Source organism: Rattus norvegicus, chromosome 2, assembly GCF_036323735.1.
Source record: "Rattus norvegicus strain BN/NHsdMcwi chromosome 2, GRCr8, whole genome shotgun sequence".
Lineage (NCBI taxonomy): Eukaryota > Metazoa > Chordata > Mammalia > Rodentia > Muridae > Rattus > Rattus norvegicus.
This window is the reverse complement of record NC_086020.1, coordinates 97,312,297-97,321,837: the sequence shown is the minus strand read 5'-3', so window position 1 is coordinate 97,321,837 and position 9,541 is coordinate 97,312,297. Positions and strand designations below refer to the sequence as shown.

The 9,541-nt window shown below is 36.3% G+C and overlaps 1 pseudogene; it reads right to left on the bottom strand.

Annotated features, from left to right (window-relative positions):
* Positions 1-1,108: 1,108 nt before the first annotated feature.
* Positions 1,109-1,217, bottom strand: LOC120101115 (U2 spliceosomal RNA; annotated as a pseudogene).
* Positions 1,218-9,541: the final 8,324 nt, after the last annotated feature.

The window sequence follows — 9,541 nt, the reverse complement described above, 5'->3', positions numbered from 1 at the left end:
CCCTCCCCCCAAAGACTAGTTCACTGGGGGTTCAGTCTTAGCAGGACCCAGGGCTTCCCCTTCCACTGGTGCTCTTACTAGGATATTCATTGCTACCTATGGGGTCAGAGTCCAGGGTCAGTCCATGTATAGTCTTTAGGTAGTGGCTTAGTCCCTGGAAGCTCTGGTTGCTTGGCATTGTTGTACTTTTGGGGTCTCGAGCCCCTTCAAGCTCCTCCAGTTCTTTCTCTGATTCCTTCAATAGGGGACCTATTCTCAGTTCAGTGGTTTGCTGCTGGCATTCGCCTCTGTATTTGCTGTATTCTGGCTGTGTCTCTCAGGAGCGATCCACATCCGGCTCCTGTCGGTCTGCACTTCTTTGCTTCATCCATCTTGTCTAATAGGGTGGCTGTATATGTATGGGCCAAATGTGGGACAGGCTCTGAATGGGTGTTCCTTCAGTCTCTGTTTTAATCTTTGCCTCTCCCTTCCCTGCCAAGGGTATTCTTTTTCCTCATTTAAAGAAGGAGTGAAGCATTCACATTTTGATCATCCGTCTTGAGTTTCGTTTGTTCTAGGGATCTAGGGTAATTCAAGCATTTGGGCTAATAGCCACTTATCAATGAGTGCATACCATGTATGTCTTTCTGTGATTGGGTTAGCTCACTCAGGATGATATTTTCCAGTTCCAACCATTTGCCTACGAATTTCATAAACTCGTTGTTTTTGATAGCTGAGTAATATTCCATTGTGTAGATGTACCACATTTTCTGTATCCATTCCTCTGTTGAAGGGCATCTGGGTTCTTTCCATTTTCTGGCTATTATAAATAAGGCTGCGATGAACATAGTGGAGCACGTGTCTCTTTTATATGTTGAGGCATCTTTTGGGTATATGCCCAAGAGAGGTATAGCTGGATCCTCAGGCAGTTCAATGTCCAATTTTCTGAGGAACCTCCAGACTGATTTCCAGAATGGTTTTACCAGTCTGCAATCCCACCAACAATGGAGGAGTGTTCCTCTTTCTCCACATCCTTGCCAGCATCTGCTGTCACCTGAGTTTTTGATCTTAGCCAATCGCACTGGTGTGAGGTGAAATCTCAGGGTTGTTTTGATTTGCATTTCCCTTATGGAGGTATCATTTTTTAAAAAAATGTAAAAGAAAAAATCATTCTTCATTCATATTCATACTGTCTTCCTTTTCTACACTTGATCTTAGCCAAAAGGCCGAGAAGCAATCCTTTTCTAAATACTGAAGACATCTACTCATGTAATCAAATAATTGTCTAATAACTGTAGTATTTGGACCTCATTAATAAGGTAAAACCATTAGTTACATGTTAGTTCCTATGGTCTTTGAGAAAAATAACTTTAGGTAGTGAGTTATTTTGGCTCATGATTTTAGATGTTTCAGTTTCTTGTTCCTTTTCTGTGGACCTGTAGCAAGGCAGCGTGCGCGTGGTAGAATGGGCCTGAAAAGAACACATATGTGTGGAAGGAAGGGGCACCAAGCATGTGTGGATAAGATGATTAGACAGGTTTCTAAGGGCATGATCCAAAGGTCCTGACTTCTTGACATAGGCCCAAGGCAAAAGTTGTCATTACTTTGCAATAATTTATAAAACATTCATCATTCAATTACTTCTCAAAGCCTCACTAGTTAAGTCCCATGCTTTGGGGACTAGCATTAGCAAGTGAGCATTTGTGAAACATTCAGACAGCAAAGGATCAGCAACTTATTAAAATCTTTACCAATAGCATATATACAATGAACTGCAGGCTACATAATATGGATGCAAAATGAAGCAGGGTGTGAACATGCCATCTTAAATATGTCATTGTAATATAGTTTTATTGTGAGTGTAGAGTAACAGGCGGAGGAATATGTAAATTTTGTAATTTCCATTGTTGATAATTAAAAACTATTCAAGATGATGTGAAAAATACAGAAATCTGAGCAATAGTTAATTCATTTGTATGGTTGAGAAACACCTCTGAAAGGATGTGACATTTAAGACCTTGAAGAAAGAAATCAAAAAACATCTGGGGAAAAGAAATTCCAGGCAAGGAAGGGAATACATGCCAAGAACGTGTGACAAGATTTACTATATTAAAAGTGCAAATGACAGCAGCAAACCACTGAATTGAGAACGGGGCCCCCTTTGAAGGAATCAGAGAAAGAACTGAGAGAGCTGAAGGGGCTTGAGACCCCATATGAACAACAATGTCAACCAACCACAGCTTCCAGGGACTAAGCCACTACCCAAAGACTATACATGGACTGACCCTGGACTCTGACCCCATAGGTAGCAATGAATAGTCTAGTAAGAGCACCAGTTTCGGAAGGGGAAGCCCTTGGTCCTGCCAAGACTGGACCCCCAGTGAACAGGATTGTTGGGGGGAGGGCGGTAATGGGGGGAGGATTGGGAGGGGAACACCCATATAGAAGGGGAGTTGGAGGGGTTAGGGGGATGTCGGCCCGGAAACCGGGAAAGGGAATAACAGTTGAAATGTAAATAAGAAATACGCAATCTAATAAAGATGGGGAAAAAAGTGCTAATAGAAACTCAGGTGGTCAGAACACCATGAATAAACAGCAATGTGTACAGTATGAAATCAGAAAGAAAAAAGCATAAAAATGTTTAAAGTCTCCTAAGCTAAACCATCGCCATGCTGAAGCATACCTGTCCTCTCAGCTGCTTGGGAGAGGGAGACGGGATGAACACCAGCCAGAAGTATTGCTGTCAAAGCCAATAATACTTTTTTTTAATGCACTCTATTCAGAAGATGAAATGTTGATCAATGAAAGGGAATTTGTATATGCATGATTTCCTAGAATCAATTATAACCACCACAAACAAGAAAAATCAAAAATAAATGAATGGCTTAGCCATAGAGATAGTTCAAAAGTCAAAAGCCTTTATATATGAGATTCTAGGTTAATTTCCTAAAAGCAAAACAAGATGCACAACCATGACAGTACATTGGGAGTAATGAAAGGAAGAGTTGCATCCAAATATCTACTAACTTTTAATTGCTAGTTGTATGCTAGAATTGATTTCCAAGCGAAAAGTTTATTCTTCTGCGGGATCATCAGAACTGGTTTGGAAGATGCGTCTCCAAACAACTGTATTTCCTTAGCAGTGCATTTGAAATGATTCTGACTTTTCTAGTGGGCATGTGACATAAACAGTAAATTGCTCGTCTAGCATGTACAAGGCCCTGGATTTTATTTCCAACACTGCCAAAAAATAAACAATAAGAATGAATGATAACTTTCACAACATTTTTGAAAGCATCTATCTATTCTGGAGTGCATAATGTGGCCTTAGGCACATATGCAGGAACAATGATTTATGAAACTCCTACTTACCCTTTTATTTGCAAATAATTATTCAGAGAAACATGATGTTTTTCTAACAACTAGAGTTCTACAGGTGTTATCACTACAAATAATCACTATTTACTTAATTGATAGTTATTAAAAATGTGAAAACTACATGAAAGTAGATTATTTCATATATATAGGTTTTGCTGTTCAAAATTGAGACTACATTACTTTTTATTTTGTTTTGTTTAATGGCCTGAATGCCTTTGCATCTACAGATGTAATCAAAATAGTATGTGCCATGTTGCTAATGGAGCATGAATTGAGTATGGCTGCTTGTTCATTGAAGCACCATGGCTCACCAGCCCACAGAAGAAAAGGAACACAGCCAATGCAACTTTGACATCCAAAAATTAGCCATTTCAGATTTAAAGTTAAAAGGCTACAATAATATGTGGTGACTAAAAGAAACCTAGTTTTTGTTTTTTTCCAAAACTAGTAACTAATTATTGGTGAACTTTGTAAATTTAGCCTATTAGTAAAGCTGATTTTAGTATTCATAAAATTTAGTTAAGTTCCAAAGGTCATTGAGTATGTAGAATTTATTCAGTACTATTTCTTAAATCTCTCTTATAGATAATGATTCTTAATTAAGGATCACACAGTAGATCATCAAGAATTTAATCCTGTTATTTTATATCTCAAATATACATGTGTAAACTCAATCTTAACTAGAATGTAATTATTGTGGCAAAAATCGCTGATATTTGTAATGATCAAATTTTAAGTTATCTAAATATGCTGAAGCTAAATATATTTATGTCAGATATGAATAGAGTACAAAATGTTACATTTGTTTTACAACAAATTTAACACTGATTTTGGCGAAGGTTCTATTCATCTTTAATGAAAACAAACTAGAATTTATTAAAAGTTGTGGCATAATTGGAAGGTCTTCAAGATGCAGCATCTTACTTTCCCAAGACAATGCCAAGTACTTCTGTTAATTTTAGAACACAGATCTTGTACAGTTTGAGGAGTAAGTAGACACTGTAGTGCAACATTTACAATTTAACATGCCTTTAAACCTTTTAACACCCAAAGAATTGCGACTAGGGGTTGTGCCTTCCAGGTCTGAAGTAAGACTTTTGGGAATGGTAATTGCACTTCAGCTCTGAGGATAACATATGAACCCAGTACTTGTAGGACTACATAGAAATTTTTAAGATATTTTAAAACTTTTTATGCAATTTTAAAAATTAATCTGCCTTAAAATTATATAATTGTGTTGGTAAAAATGTATTTGAATGCATGTACACCTATAAGTCAATGCTAAATGACCACACTCACCCATATTGCCAGACTCTTTTGAATAGTTTTGTTACTATCCTGTTCTATGAGGCTGATTTTGTTTCTTAATGTGAGTACAATGGAAATGCCTTAAGTCCACGTGATTTGATTCCAGTTTTCTTTGCTTCCGGTTTGCTTCAAACTAAGTACATTGAAGTGACTGTTATTACATTACTCCCACCTGTCTTTATCTCCACAGTAATGTAAAGAAATACTGTGAGACTATACGGCATTTCAGATATCACCTCTTGCTAACATAGTAATTATATACTTCTCTAAATGATTAAGTATTTAAGTTACATAGAAGAGGCCTCTAAGACTCATTAAATGATCTCTCAACATCAATCCAGTTGAAATATAAAATTCACAGATAAAGCTAGTTTCCCAAAATATATGAGTAGTAATTTTTAGATTTGTAACAAATATCATATGAAATGTGTTTAGAATGAAGAAAAATACAGAGCAAACACCACTCAAACAAATTCTTCCAATACTAAAGCAATTGACTTAAAATAAGTTTTTGAGAAATGCTAGAGAGAGAACAGTTTTATAAAAATATTTATTATTCCCATGTTGGTACACAAAGTGATATGGAAAGATTTCTCAATCTGCATCTAAGAATGCCATAACAAGCATCTGAGAGAACATTAACTCCACAGTTGCTATGATCTTTCTCCCAGAATATGTTTCTTTTCACCTTTTATGTGCAAGATGAATTTTATTTCCCTCTGACTCAACTTCGTGGCCCTTTCTTTCCCTCTTCAACAGCATCTATACACTTGATTAGAAAAAAAATCTCATTTTTCTTTATGGTTTAATTTTCCTTTTTTTGTGGGCTGGCTACTCAGCAGGTATTTAATAAATTCCTTTGATTTAGAACTGAATTAGTCCCATATGAAAGTGTCAGAAGTAATGCGTATGTTACAAAGCACAGCTAGTGTGAACAGTTCATAACGATCATTCCGCACTGCACTCCAGATGTAGGTTGTCTATAATGATTGCTCCGTGATTCAGGTGTAGTCACATTTTGGCCCAGACTGACTTAAAATGATAGTCTATAATGTATTTATGTCATGTTATAGAAACATGTCTAAGGCTTTATGAGCTTCTTTGTCTCCATCAGAGTTTATTTTTGTTTTGATAGAGTCAACACAATATTCCAATACAATGCAGCAAATTGTGTATAACAGACTGTGGTCATGAATTAATAGTTCTTTAATTTCTCAAAACATTGTTTTTCTATGTTCTTTATTGTGTATCCTTTAATATCATTGTCTCTAGAAATGCTTTGAATCTGTGGGTTTCTGTGTGTGTGTTAGTGGAAGAAGAAAGTTCAATTGTACTCAAGACCTTCAAACTCTGGAGGATGCGATCTTCACTCCCATGGGTTCATCAGTGGTCCCTGGCTCATATGAAGCTGAGGACTGGCTTGTCTGGCCTCAGTGGAAGAGGATTCTGTAAAGGTTTGATGCCACAGAGAAGGGAGATGTGGATTAAGTATGGGTGGATGGATGAGGGGTATATGGGTGACAGGGAGTGGATGGGTGTTGGATCACCCACTTAGAGGCAAAGGGGAGGGAGAGGGATAAAGAAATCTGGGAGGGGGGACCAGGAAAGGGATCAACATCTGGAATGTAAAAAAATAAAATAATTTTTAAAAAAGTAAAAATGATGAACAAACATGAATGTAAAAAATGAAAAAGAAAGAAACATATCTCATCAGTTTGAGAGTTTAGGCCACAGCTGACTGTACTGTTCAGAGAGGTTATTGAAACTTTGGGACACAGTAAATTGCTAGCTGAAGAAGGTCACTCTGGAAATGCCATTAAGATTATATTCTTCTTCCCTCCCATCCAAGATGTCTAATATTGAGGCAAAAAGATGTGAGAAGGGAAGAAAAAATTAGGCTCACTGTCATGACAGCCCAAATATCTTACCATATGAGACAATCAACCTCTTTAAGGTTTTCTGTCAAAACTTGTGTTACAGAAATGAGCAACTAAGCTAAAATAAACAGTAAAAATAAACTAATGTCTAAAAGCATGAAGAAGGGAAGAGGTGAGGTTGACTTAGAATTTTCTTTTGTCCTTTTGCACTTTTATTCACTTACCAGTTTATACTATGGACATCAATCATCAATATGTTTCAATAGCCTCCACTTTCATATTGACAATAAGACTTTTATCTCTGTAAGTATTCAAGCAAAGCACACATGTCAATGAAATTATCTCTCTGATTCATATTAATATTTTTATGTGCAATTATCATATAGTTATAGTATTTGAATCTTCTTTTAAATAACCGTAATTGTATTTATCTGTCCTATATTTGTTTTCCTATTTTAATTTCTCAACTTCTATCAAGGTGATTTTTTTGTCTTTTCTTCTGCAGATAAGATACCTAGATCCTAGATACCTAGATACTTATCTGCAGATAAGATACCTAGATCCTAGGTATCTAGGATCATTTCCAATATTTACTGAAAAGTTTCGTTGCTAGTCACTCTGACTAAAGCTTTCTAAAATGTGCAATTTTCACTGTAGTGTGACATTAGAGGAGGAAACCCTCCCATTGTTCTGAATCTGCAGTGGTTTTCAGAGTTCACACTAAGCAAAAGTTTTATGCAGATAGACTATCTTGCCTTGTTGGAGGTATATGTCCCTTTCAGAGAGCTTAGCACCTCACACATTATTGAGAAAGTTTACAAATGCAGAGTGGGCACATTGTGCAGAAGACAAGCATTCTTTTTTTCTCCTCCATCTTTATTAAATTGGGTATTTATTTACATTTCAATTGTTATTTCCTTTTCCGGTTTCCAGGCAAATATCCCCCTAACACCTCTCCCTCTCCTTCTATATGGGTGTTCCGCTTCCAATCCTCCCCCCATTACCGCCCTCCCCCCCAGCAATCCCGTTCACTGGGGGTTCAGTCCAAGACAAGCATTCTTAACTTACTTTGAATTATCTATTTGTCTACATTTACATAAGTGAGCAATTTCCTTCATTCACTGCAACAACAATAGATCTGTCAGAAAGTTACCTACATGGAGAATGGCTCAATCTTGAGCAGAAATGTTGATGTTCAGAAATTTGTAGAGGTTTTTGTTTATCAATATCATACTCAATAGTTATTAATGATTAAGAGAATAACAATTTTATGAGGTCCCATTTGTTGATTCTTGATCTTAGAGCATTAGCCATTTCTGTTCAGGAAATCTGTGCTCATGAGTTCGAGGCTCTTCCCCACTTTATCTTCTATTAAATTCAGCATCTCTGGTTTTATGTAGAAGTCCTTGATCTTGGACTTGAACTTTGTACAGGAGATAAGAATGGATCAATTTGCATTCTTCTAGATGGTGACTGCCAGTTGAACCAACACCATTTGTTGAAAATACTGTCTTTTTCCATTGGATGATTTTAGCTTCTTTGTCAAAGATCAAGTGACCATAGGTGTATTGGCTCATTTTTGGGTCTTTGTTATATTCCATTGATCTGCCTTTCTGTCTTTTTACCAATATCATATAGTTTTTATCACTATTGCTCTATAGTACAGCTTGAGGTCAGGGCTGGTGATTGCCCCCCCCCAGAAGCTTTTTATTGTTGAGAATGGTTTTCACTATCCTGGGTTTTTGTTATTCTGAATTAATTTAAGAGTTGCTCTAACTGTATGAAAAAATGAGTTGGAATTTTAATGGGTATTGCATTGATCTATAGATTGCCAAGGAGTGTACAGGGAGGGATCCATAGCTCCATTTAAGATGTAAACAAATGGAATGATGAATTTAAAAAAAAGAGTATAATAAAAAAGACTTTGAAACTTCTAAAATCTGCCGACTCACATGCATATTTAAAGACAACAAATTACATTTTTCTTTCTGCATCTACTTTCTGACTGCTCCTGGCTTCTGTTCTTTGAGAATATTTAGAAACATGATACATTTATCATGCTACACTGACATGTGGTCCTTATTCTCCCTTGTACCCTCTCACATTCTCAGGCACTACCTGTATTTTACAAACAGTACTGTCCCAAGAAAGCCATTCTGAGGTTAGGTGTCATGAGTCATTTTCAGTATGCATCATGTTTCTCTTTGCAGTCATTATGCATGAGCACAACACACATCAGACATTAATTTCATTTATAATTCTGGGTAATAAAGAACTAGTCAATGGCACATTTCAAAACTGTAGAAAACTAGATCTTGTCTTCAGTGGACATACAGGCGTTGAGCATTAACCTGTAAAAGTTGATAGATAAAGATCATGAAAAGGACAACCAGGTTAGAAAAGGGCCATTTTCTTTAATTGAAGCTAACAACTCATTACTGATATGATTAAGGTGCCTCCCTGAAGTCATTAATAAATGTAAATGAAGATGGAAATTTTAAAATTGTAATAGGAAAAGGGAGTATGTGAAAATGAGAAGGAATGACACGATAACAGGTGTGAACCCAATGATGTTGATGACTCCAGAGCCAAGGGGAGAGCAGAGACTCTGAGTGCAGTAATATTTCTCTAACACAGTTCTAAGAGTTGCCACAGTTTAATTCTTAATAAGCAGGATATCTCCAAAATGTATAGCAGATAATTTATTGGGTTGGCCTGTTGGTAGACTTCATAAAATCCATTGTTTCTTATAAAATGATTGTGTATGTACTAATACTGGGTTTCATGGTGGAGCATGGGTCTCACAATATCTTATCTAAAAATAAATACACATGAGCAATTTGATATACCAATTTAGTTTTACTTAGTATGAAACATTAAACATTTCTTTCAAGTCTTATAAAAATGCTTTCTGAATAAATTAATACTTGCTTGCTTAAAGTGGATATTGTTGTCAGGGCCCAATAAATATAAATGATCAGTAGAGAATGAGGATTGAA